The sequence below is a fragment of the Bos taurus genome, chromosome 17 (assembly GCF_002263795.3).
Source record: "Bos taurus isolate L1 Dominette 01449 registration number 42190680 breed Hereford chromosome 17, ARS-UCD2.0, whole genome shotgun sequence".
NCBI classification, from domain to species: domain Eukaryota; kingdom Metazoa; phylum Chordata; class Mammalia; order Artiodactyla; family Bovidae; genus Bos; species Bos taurus.
In genome coordinates, this window is record NC_037344.1 from 14,973,146 (window position 1) to 14,980,774 (window position 7,629).

The 7,629-nt window shown below is 47.6% G+C and overlaps 1 long non-coding RNA gene across 1 annotated transcript; it reads right to left on the bottom strand.

Moving 5' to 3' along the window:
• Positions 1 to 2,671: 2,671 nt before the first annotated feature.
• On the bottom strand, positions 2,672 to 4,419 carry LOC132342582 (uncharacterized). The gene is made up of 3 exons (XR_009491004.1): positions 3,429 to 4,419; positions 3,241 to 3,289; positions 2,672 to 3,123 (listed from the first exon to the last, which is right to left on the bottom strand). It is a non-coding gene; the product is annotated as an uncharacterized lncRNA (long non-coding RNA).
• Between the last annotated feature and the right edge of the window lie 3,210 nt (positions 4,420 to 7,629).

Genomic DNA, 7,629 nt, shown 5'->3' on the forward strand with positions numbered 1-7,629 from the left:
TTTGCTGTACAGCTGAAATTAACACAATATTGTAAATCAACTATACTTCAATAAAATTAAAAAAAAATATGTGTGCATCTGCTCATATTTTTTTCTAGGGAAAGTCCACAGCCCTCTTCAAATTCTCAAAAGTGGTTTCTGACCTGAAAATATGTTACGATTCACCATCCAATTATATTTGATATATGATTTGATTTCAAATATATAATTTATATACATTTTAGAAATAACTCTTATGTAAATGAGAAGGCAGAATGTTTATCTGTGATAAATGTAAATGATATCACACTCATTTCCTTCAGTTAAAGAAAAAATCTCTTATTTAATTTGCCATGAAAAGAGGCGCTAAAGTAAACTCTCTGTGAAATGCTTGTTTCTGTCCTCATGCTCATCTAGTCCCACGTCGAGAGATCATAAAATCATTCTGTTACTTTTAGTGGGACCAGCATCTTAGGGTACTCCCATGAGCAAGAGGCATTATCTGTCACTCAGGATTTAAACATGCATATGCATTCTCCTCCCCACCCCCATCTGCCTTTATGCCATTATTCAGAGAACAGCAAATGTTCAGAGATGCTAGTGGTCAGGGGAGGGGGTCAGGAACCCCTCCCCATGTTGTGGGAATATTTTCCTTCCTTTGCTGCCTCAGCCCACCACTATTATCCATGTGATTGCTACAGTAGTTGCTATGGGAGTGCAACTTGACCATGCCCCCTAGCCATGATTGTCTGGATTGGAGTTTGGCAGTCAATCATGGGACTTCCTTGAGAATCTGGAACTGGCCCATGGGTCATGAAGTTCAAGACCTGTGAGTAATCATGTAACTCAGTGCACACCAGAGAAGCAGAGAAAGTGTATGGGGGCAGAGAGAGCAAAGGAGGAGAGAGAATGGAGCAGGTAGGGTAGGGGGAGAAAAGGAAAGAGAAACTCATTAATGCATGTCTCTATTTCCAAGTTACCACTGACACCCAGTTGCATTCTTATCCTTGGATTCCATGGATAGCTAAGTGTCTTTACGTTAGTTCCACCCCTTTTACTGAAGTTGGGTCAAATTTCTATTTCTAATAACATCTCCCATGGATTTAATTACACATACACATATGCACACACAAGAGATGATCTTATTGTTGGAATATCAAAACTCTCCCGATACTAAGTTTTTAAAAATTGGGATGAAAACGGACTTGACCTACAAAGTTACCATTAGTATAAATAAACTGATGTGGTAAACAAAAAACCACTATGCCATACTTGATGCTATATTTTAGAGGAGACTTCATGACGAAGGCTCACAAAAGTGGAGAGTCCTCCTTGTACCATAGCTATCTCATCGGAAATAAAAATCTCCAGGAACAATGAATCTATACAAAGAAAGAGCATGAGCTGCTGCTGCTGCTGCTAAGTCGCTTCAGTCGTGTCCAACTCTGTGCGACCCCACTGACGGCAGCCCACCAGGCTCCCCCAACCCTGGGATTCTCCAGGCAAGAACACTGGAGTGGGTTGCCATTTCCTTCTCCAATGCATGAAAGTGAAAAGTGAAAGTGAAGACGCTCAGTCGTGTCCGACTCTTCGCAACCCCATGGACTGCAGCCCACCAGGCTGCTCCATCCATGGGATTTTCCAGGCAAGAGTACTGGAGTAGGGTGCCATTGCCTTCTCCGGAGCATGAGCTACTTCCCTGAAAAAGGAGGATGTGATGCCAGCCCTGCAGATTCTGTGGTGATTTTATTGCTTTAGACTGCAAGGTAACTACTGGGAATCACCTTTGACCTGTGTCCCTATAAAGATACATCAAAAGGAAATGAAAAATATTTTGTCCTTCATTGGCAAATGGAGTTATGTTTTGAGGGCACAAGTGGCTAAAAGTCCAAGGTTTGTAAAAATGGATGCTGAATGAGTTTAATAAGCCATAGAAGAATCTGAATCTGCTAAGATTATTCAAGGGAAACACTGCCAAATAACTAAAAAAGGTAAATATCAGGCTGATGGATGGATTTTTAAAATGTCATGTGGTACATGTATTTGCTTCATCCTCTCTGCCTAGAATTTAAACTTCCTAGATGATATGCATAGGTATGTTGCCTTTTCCCCAGCAGCCCTGTGAATGGTCTGTAAAAGGTCTTGGTCAGCATGATGAATGTCTTGGTTTTAATTATAAGAGGGTTTTCTGGGTATCTCACTTTAAGTGTTCATTTCCACAAAGACAGTTGCTGCATCTGTTTTACAGCTCTTTTAGAAGGAAAGGTTTAATACATCTGGCACTGTCTTCATGGACATTCCTCCCAGCCCCACACACCCACACCATCCACCCAAATCTCCATTCAAAGTTAGAAGACAGCTATGCCAAACATCTTTTCAATTTAGTGGCAAAGCTCTGGCACCCTGATATTCTGATATTCTTTCACCATTTCTGTATTTTTTTTAATAAAAAAAGGCTGAAACTCCTGCCCAGTGAGAAAATTGCCTCATCTTGCCATTAGATCTCTACAAACAGGATTTATCCATTGCATCAAGTCCCAAGTATGACAGAGGTGGGTTGTTTTTTTTTTTTTTTTTTTGCTTTTCTTGAGAGGAGTGTGTTCTGTAGTACCCCATGGAGGGGGAATTTCACTGTGTAATGGGCTCCTCAGTTATGATCCCTATCCTCCAGGGCCTGCATGGATTGCTTGCCTGTTTTGTTTCAGCTTCTCTCCATCCACCTCACCTGTGATGGTAGCTGAATGTAGCAGAAAGAGCTTGAAGAGAAAGAAGGGGAAGGGCTGCAGGGGGAGGATGAGCCAAGCACAGTTTCTGGTTCATAATGTTTATTTATTCATTCTGTAAACATATATGGAAGGGACAGGATGTTAAGCGTTGTTCCAAGTTCTGAGAAGAGTGATGGGGGGAAAAAAATAGAAAACACAAAACCAAACACCCAAGTCTCTGCTCTCATCGGTAGAGCTTCCACTCTAGAGGCAGTTCAGTGCTTGCGGAGTGAAGGGACGCCTAGACGCAGGGAGTGACAGCAGAGGTGACAGCTGGGGGCAGCTCCAGCTTCGGGCTTTGTGTAACTGTTGAGTCCTGACTTACCCAAATCGACTTCTCCGTCCCAACTTGGGGAGTCCGGTCTCTCTGCGGAACAAACTGTAAGCCGTACGAGCATTCTCACTTCTTTTTTAAAATGTAAAGTGCTGGTTGGGAGGGGAAAGGCTTGAGGGTGCCTGTCTGGACCGGCGCTCACCTTCCCGACACCCCCATTACCTTTGAGCCGCTAAGTGGAAACCTCTCCAAGAGAACCGCCAGGTGGCACCTGTAAGGCGCAGATGGGGAGAGCTGTTTGCCCCACACCCCACAACCCGGAATAGCCCGGCTGCTTGCCTTCGCCTGCGGGCTTGTGGGCTAGGCGGTGGAGGAGAGTTAGCCTCCGTGCAGCCTGCGCGATTACGTACCCTGTTTTCCCGACACCCCAAACAACGCTGAGTGTAGATCTGCCCCCAAGCGCCCGGGCTGCTCAAGGCATGTCACATGTTTGTTGGGAGCGGCTCGGCCTCAGTCACCGAGCCGCGACGTGGGGGCTGTTGGTGGGTGGCCGGGGACCGAGTCGAGTTGGAAGCCTCGCCGGTGCCCAGGTCTCCTCCTCTCGACTTCATCCTGGGCCACTGCGAAGGAGTGGCGAGAGACAGGGGTCCCAGGGCGGTGGCAGGGTGAAGTCCGGGGAACAGGGGGCACTTCCTCCCACTCTCTCCCGACCCCACCTGGGTCTGAGCCAGGATCCGGGGCGCCTCTTCCCGCGGCTTAAAAACCCTGCGGTTTCGGTGGCCCCAGGAGCAGTGTGCCGGCCTCGGGTCACCCCTCCCTAAAGCGCTCCGCAACGGCGAACCCAGCAGCCCAGCCTGGGGACCATCCCCCCTAGCAGAGGGGCCCAGCAGAAGGTCGGGGAGCAGGGAGGCCACCCACGGAGCACGCGTGTCAGGGTCGTTGTGGATTGGGCGGCCGGGTCACCAACTCCACTCCATCGGTAGCGGGAAGCGAGCTGCGCCAGTTTCGAGACTGTGGTTGCCGTCGCTGCCTCTATTCGGCCGCCGGTGACATTGGGAGGAGACCGCTGGGAAAGGGCCGAGGAAGAGGAGGAGGAAGAGGAGCAGGGAGGGGTGGGGCGGGGGGCAGAAAGTAGCGGTTGTGCCAGGGGGCGTGTGAGCAGCCGGAGAGGCGGCCGCGCCGGCGATAACTTCTCCCGGGCGCGCGCGGCCGGTGAGGGAGCTGGGAGCGCGGCGGGACCCGGGAGCCCGAGGGAGGCACGGGAGCCTCGGGAGCCGCCGCCCGCGCCCTGCGCCCTGCGCCGCCGCCGCGCCTCCGGCTCGCTTCCTCCGGGTTCCCAGCCCCGGGTGCTGAAGCTCGGGTCTATAAATAGCAGGTTACTGCTCCTGCTCGGCGCTCACAGGCTCGCCAGCGAACGCCGGAAAGTCAGACTAAAAGTGTCTGCTGCTGCCGCTGCTGCTGCCGCCCCCCACTCCGCCTCCGGGAGAGGTAATTACCCGCCGGGGCCCCGAGGGCCCGGTGGGGGCTTTGGCGGGGTGGGCTGGGTGATGGTGGGGGATCCGTGGGTGGGTGGACGTTGGAGCGGGTCTGACTGAGAGCGCGGGGGCACGTCCTGCCTGGGGTGCGGGGGGTGGGGGGTTAGAGCTTGTCTGGCATCAAGTTTCTCAGCCTGGCGGCCCCGATAGCCCCATCCAGAACCTCGATCCTGAGGGGTGTGGTGTGCTGTGCTGCCTGACCTGGGTTGCCGGGGTACCCCTGACACCCGCGGACCCTCTGGCCTGGAGCCCCTTGGCCGGGGCCGCGCGCCGGTCGAGGTTCACCGTCACCCTCACCCCCTCACCCTCGCTCTCTGGGCCCTGCGTTAATTCGGAGCTCTCAGAGCTCCCTGACCTTCCAAGGCTGCGCCCACCCTCGCGGTCCTTTTGAAGAGGCTGCGGGCGCCCGGGGAACGCGCTCTCAGCCCCATCCCGGCGGCTAAGCTGCCGCCGCCGCCCGCCTAGGGAGAAGTCGTCTTCAAGGCAAGGGCAGGGGGTGGGAGGTGGGAGTAAAGATGATTGATACTGGGGTCTCGGTTGCCTCAAGTTTTGTTTTTCCCTAAAGAGCCCCTCTCCATGACCACCCCCATCCCACTCCAAGAAACTCAATTCTGGCAAAGAAGCCCGGGGTACGTCTCTTCTTGGCCACCGGGCATCTCTTGAGAGGTCTCAAGAAAAGGGTTAGAAAGCGAGGGCAGTGGCTGGAGGGTCGTGGTCGTGGGGGGAGTTGTGGCGGGGCGGGGAAGAACGGTTGGTTGGCGTCTGAAAACTGCGCTGCAGAGTCCACGGGCGCGCTGGCACCTCTGGCAAAGAGGGCCAGGCCAGGGATGTTAGGAGCCAGGGGCTGGTTCCTGAACGGACTTTCGGGCTTGCAGCTGGGACTAAGATCAGAAAGCTGGAGCTCCAGGTACCTGCTTTTGCCTCTCCCGATGCCTCTGAAATCTCCCTTTTAGGGGGTGGTTTCTGTGGAGAGGCACTGGCAGTTACTGTCTGGGGACAAGAGGTTTATAAGGGTGAGGATGTGCATAGTGATTAGATTGTTGCTGCTGCTGCTGCCCCATACTTACTGGAAAAACCTGGGAGGTTTTTCTATTACTCTTGTCTTAATGATGCAGATTCACTTTGCCTGCCTCCCCCTAACCCCCGTAGCCGAGCTAAGTTTCCTCCCTCTTTCTGAGGTGTGTTCTGTGAGGTCATTACATTACATTACGACTTCTCTCCAGGTGTTAAAACATTTTGCATATCTCCTTCCTCTCCTGATAGAACTTGTTTATAAAGATGTGGCTCTATAAAGTAAGTGAAAACCTGGCAGACAGGGGTGTCGATTGCCCTCTTCACCTCAAGAAGGGCACTAGGTAGCTTGTTTGTAAGCGTAGGATTACATTTCAAAGGCCCTGATTGTAATAGGGATTTTCTTAATGGATCCTGGAACAGCAATAGTAGTAATCTGTCTGTGCTAAAGCGGGCATAGAAGGTGCAAGGAACCACCAAGAGGGCAGCTGGCTAGTGCAAGAAGTTAAGTAAAAACAGGACTGGGTAAGTGGGCATTGCCTTACTTAATAAACAAAGAAATGCATTACCTTGTGTTTCTTTGTGGTGTACTCCTGTAAGGTAAAGCATTGATGTAAAATTAGAGTAAATCATCTATGGCTTCCTGATATGTACTTGAGCACTAAAAACTGAACCTCTTGGATCTGTAGTAATGTACAATGCCACTGCAATAGAATGCTTTTTCAGGATATTTCTTTAAAATGTGATTTAGAACATTGTCCTTGAAAGGTTATGAACTGTGCATGAGAAGAGAGTCTAGATCCTTAGTGTTGTTCAGAATACTATGTGCTGATTGAAATACTGCTCTTACTTTTGAAGACTGTTCTCTGTGATTAGGCAAATCAATACTTATTTGTGATAAATTAATGACCAGTTAAGATGTACATATTTATAACTGTGTTTTGCTTTTGATCCTTTGATAAAGTACAAGAAAAACCAGAGAGACCAAGTTTAGTCTTGTTCTTCCAGCTATTTAAGGAAACACATGGTCAAAGTTATAGGCAGAAAGTACTTTCTATGTTGGGTTTGAGCTTCACTTTGGGGATGTAAATTGACTGAATGACTTCATATCCCATAAGAGTTTTGTCAAAATACTCATAACACAGACTCATCAGTTAAATTTGATTATAAAATAATGCTATTATATTTGAGATGTGTGAAATGGAAAAATCATTAAGCTTAGAGAAAAGCCAGATATTTGTTCTAAATTGTGCAAATGGAAAGTAATTCCTTTCCTTTCTGAGGCCTGGGAGTTTCTTCTAGTACAAGTAATATTAATCCCCACATGGTGACAGAAGTAACTTTCACTACTTTAAGACAAAACCCAACAGGGTGATTCTCCTGAAGTCAAAGAAAAAAGTCCAGACTGATCTTATATCTCTTAGCAACCGAATAGATGTCAGTTATCAGGTGACATCTGAGAATACAAAGTTTAAAAAATTATGAGATAATAGTGAAATGCTTACTGAATATCTATTATATTTTCTAATTTCATAGTGCAAAATCCCTAGCCAGTACTAATATTATATATACAAATATCATAATTTTTGTAATCTGTGTAAACTCTTGTCTTTCATAACCATGGGAATTTTAATAGCTAGAAATGTGCCGTTTTAAATAATCTCAAGTTTAATATTAATGTTCACTTATTTGAAAGCTGTACTTGTCTCTTCTGTATTCCATACCTTAATTTTTCAATGTGTCCTATTTATCTTTCTGAAGCCCCAGGGAATCGGTTTTATAGCCATTTTATTACTACTTTTTAATATTGAGTTAGAAATCTTTGATTATAGATCTCTTTAGGACACATAAATATACACAGTTTCATATTCAGGCTAATAAATGAGGTTATCAGACAAATAATTTCAGTTTAAACATTTATTTTCAGGCAAATACAAATGATGATGCTATGATTGCATTTTTGAATGCAAGCTGCACATAGCTTTTGTTTTCCAAAACTTTAAATGCAGTATGTATGTACCTAAAAACACATTAAGATATGGGAGAAAATTTTAAGGAATCTTCA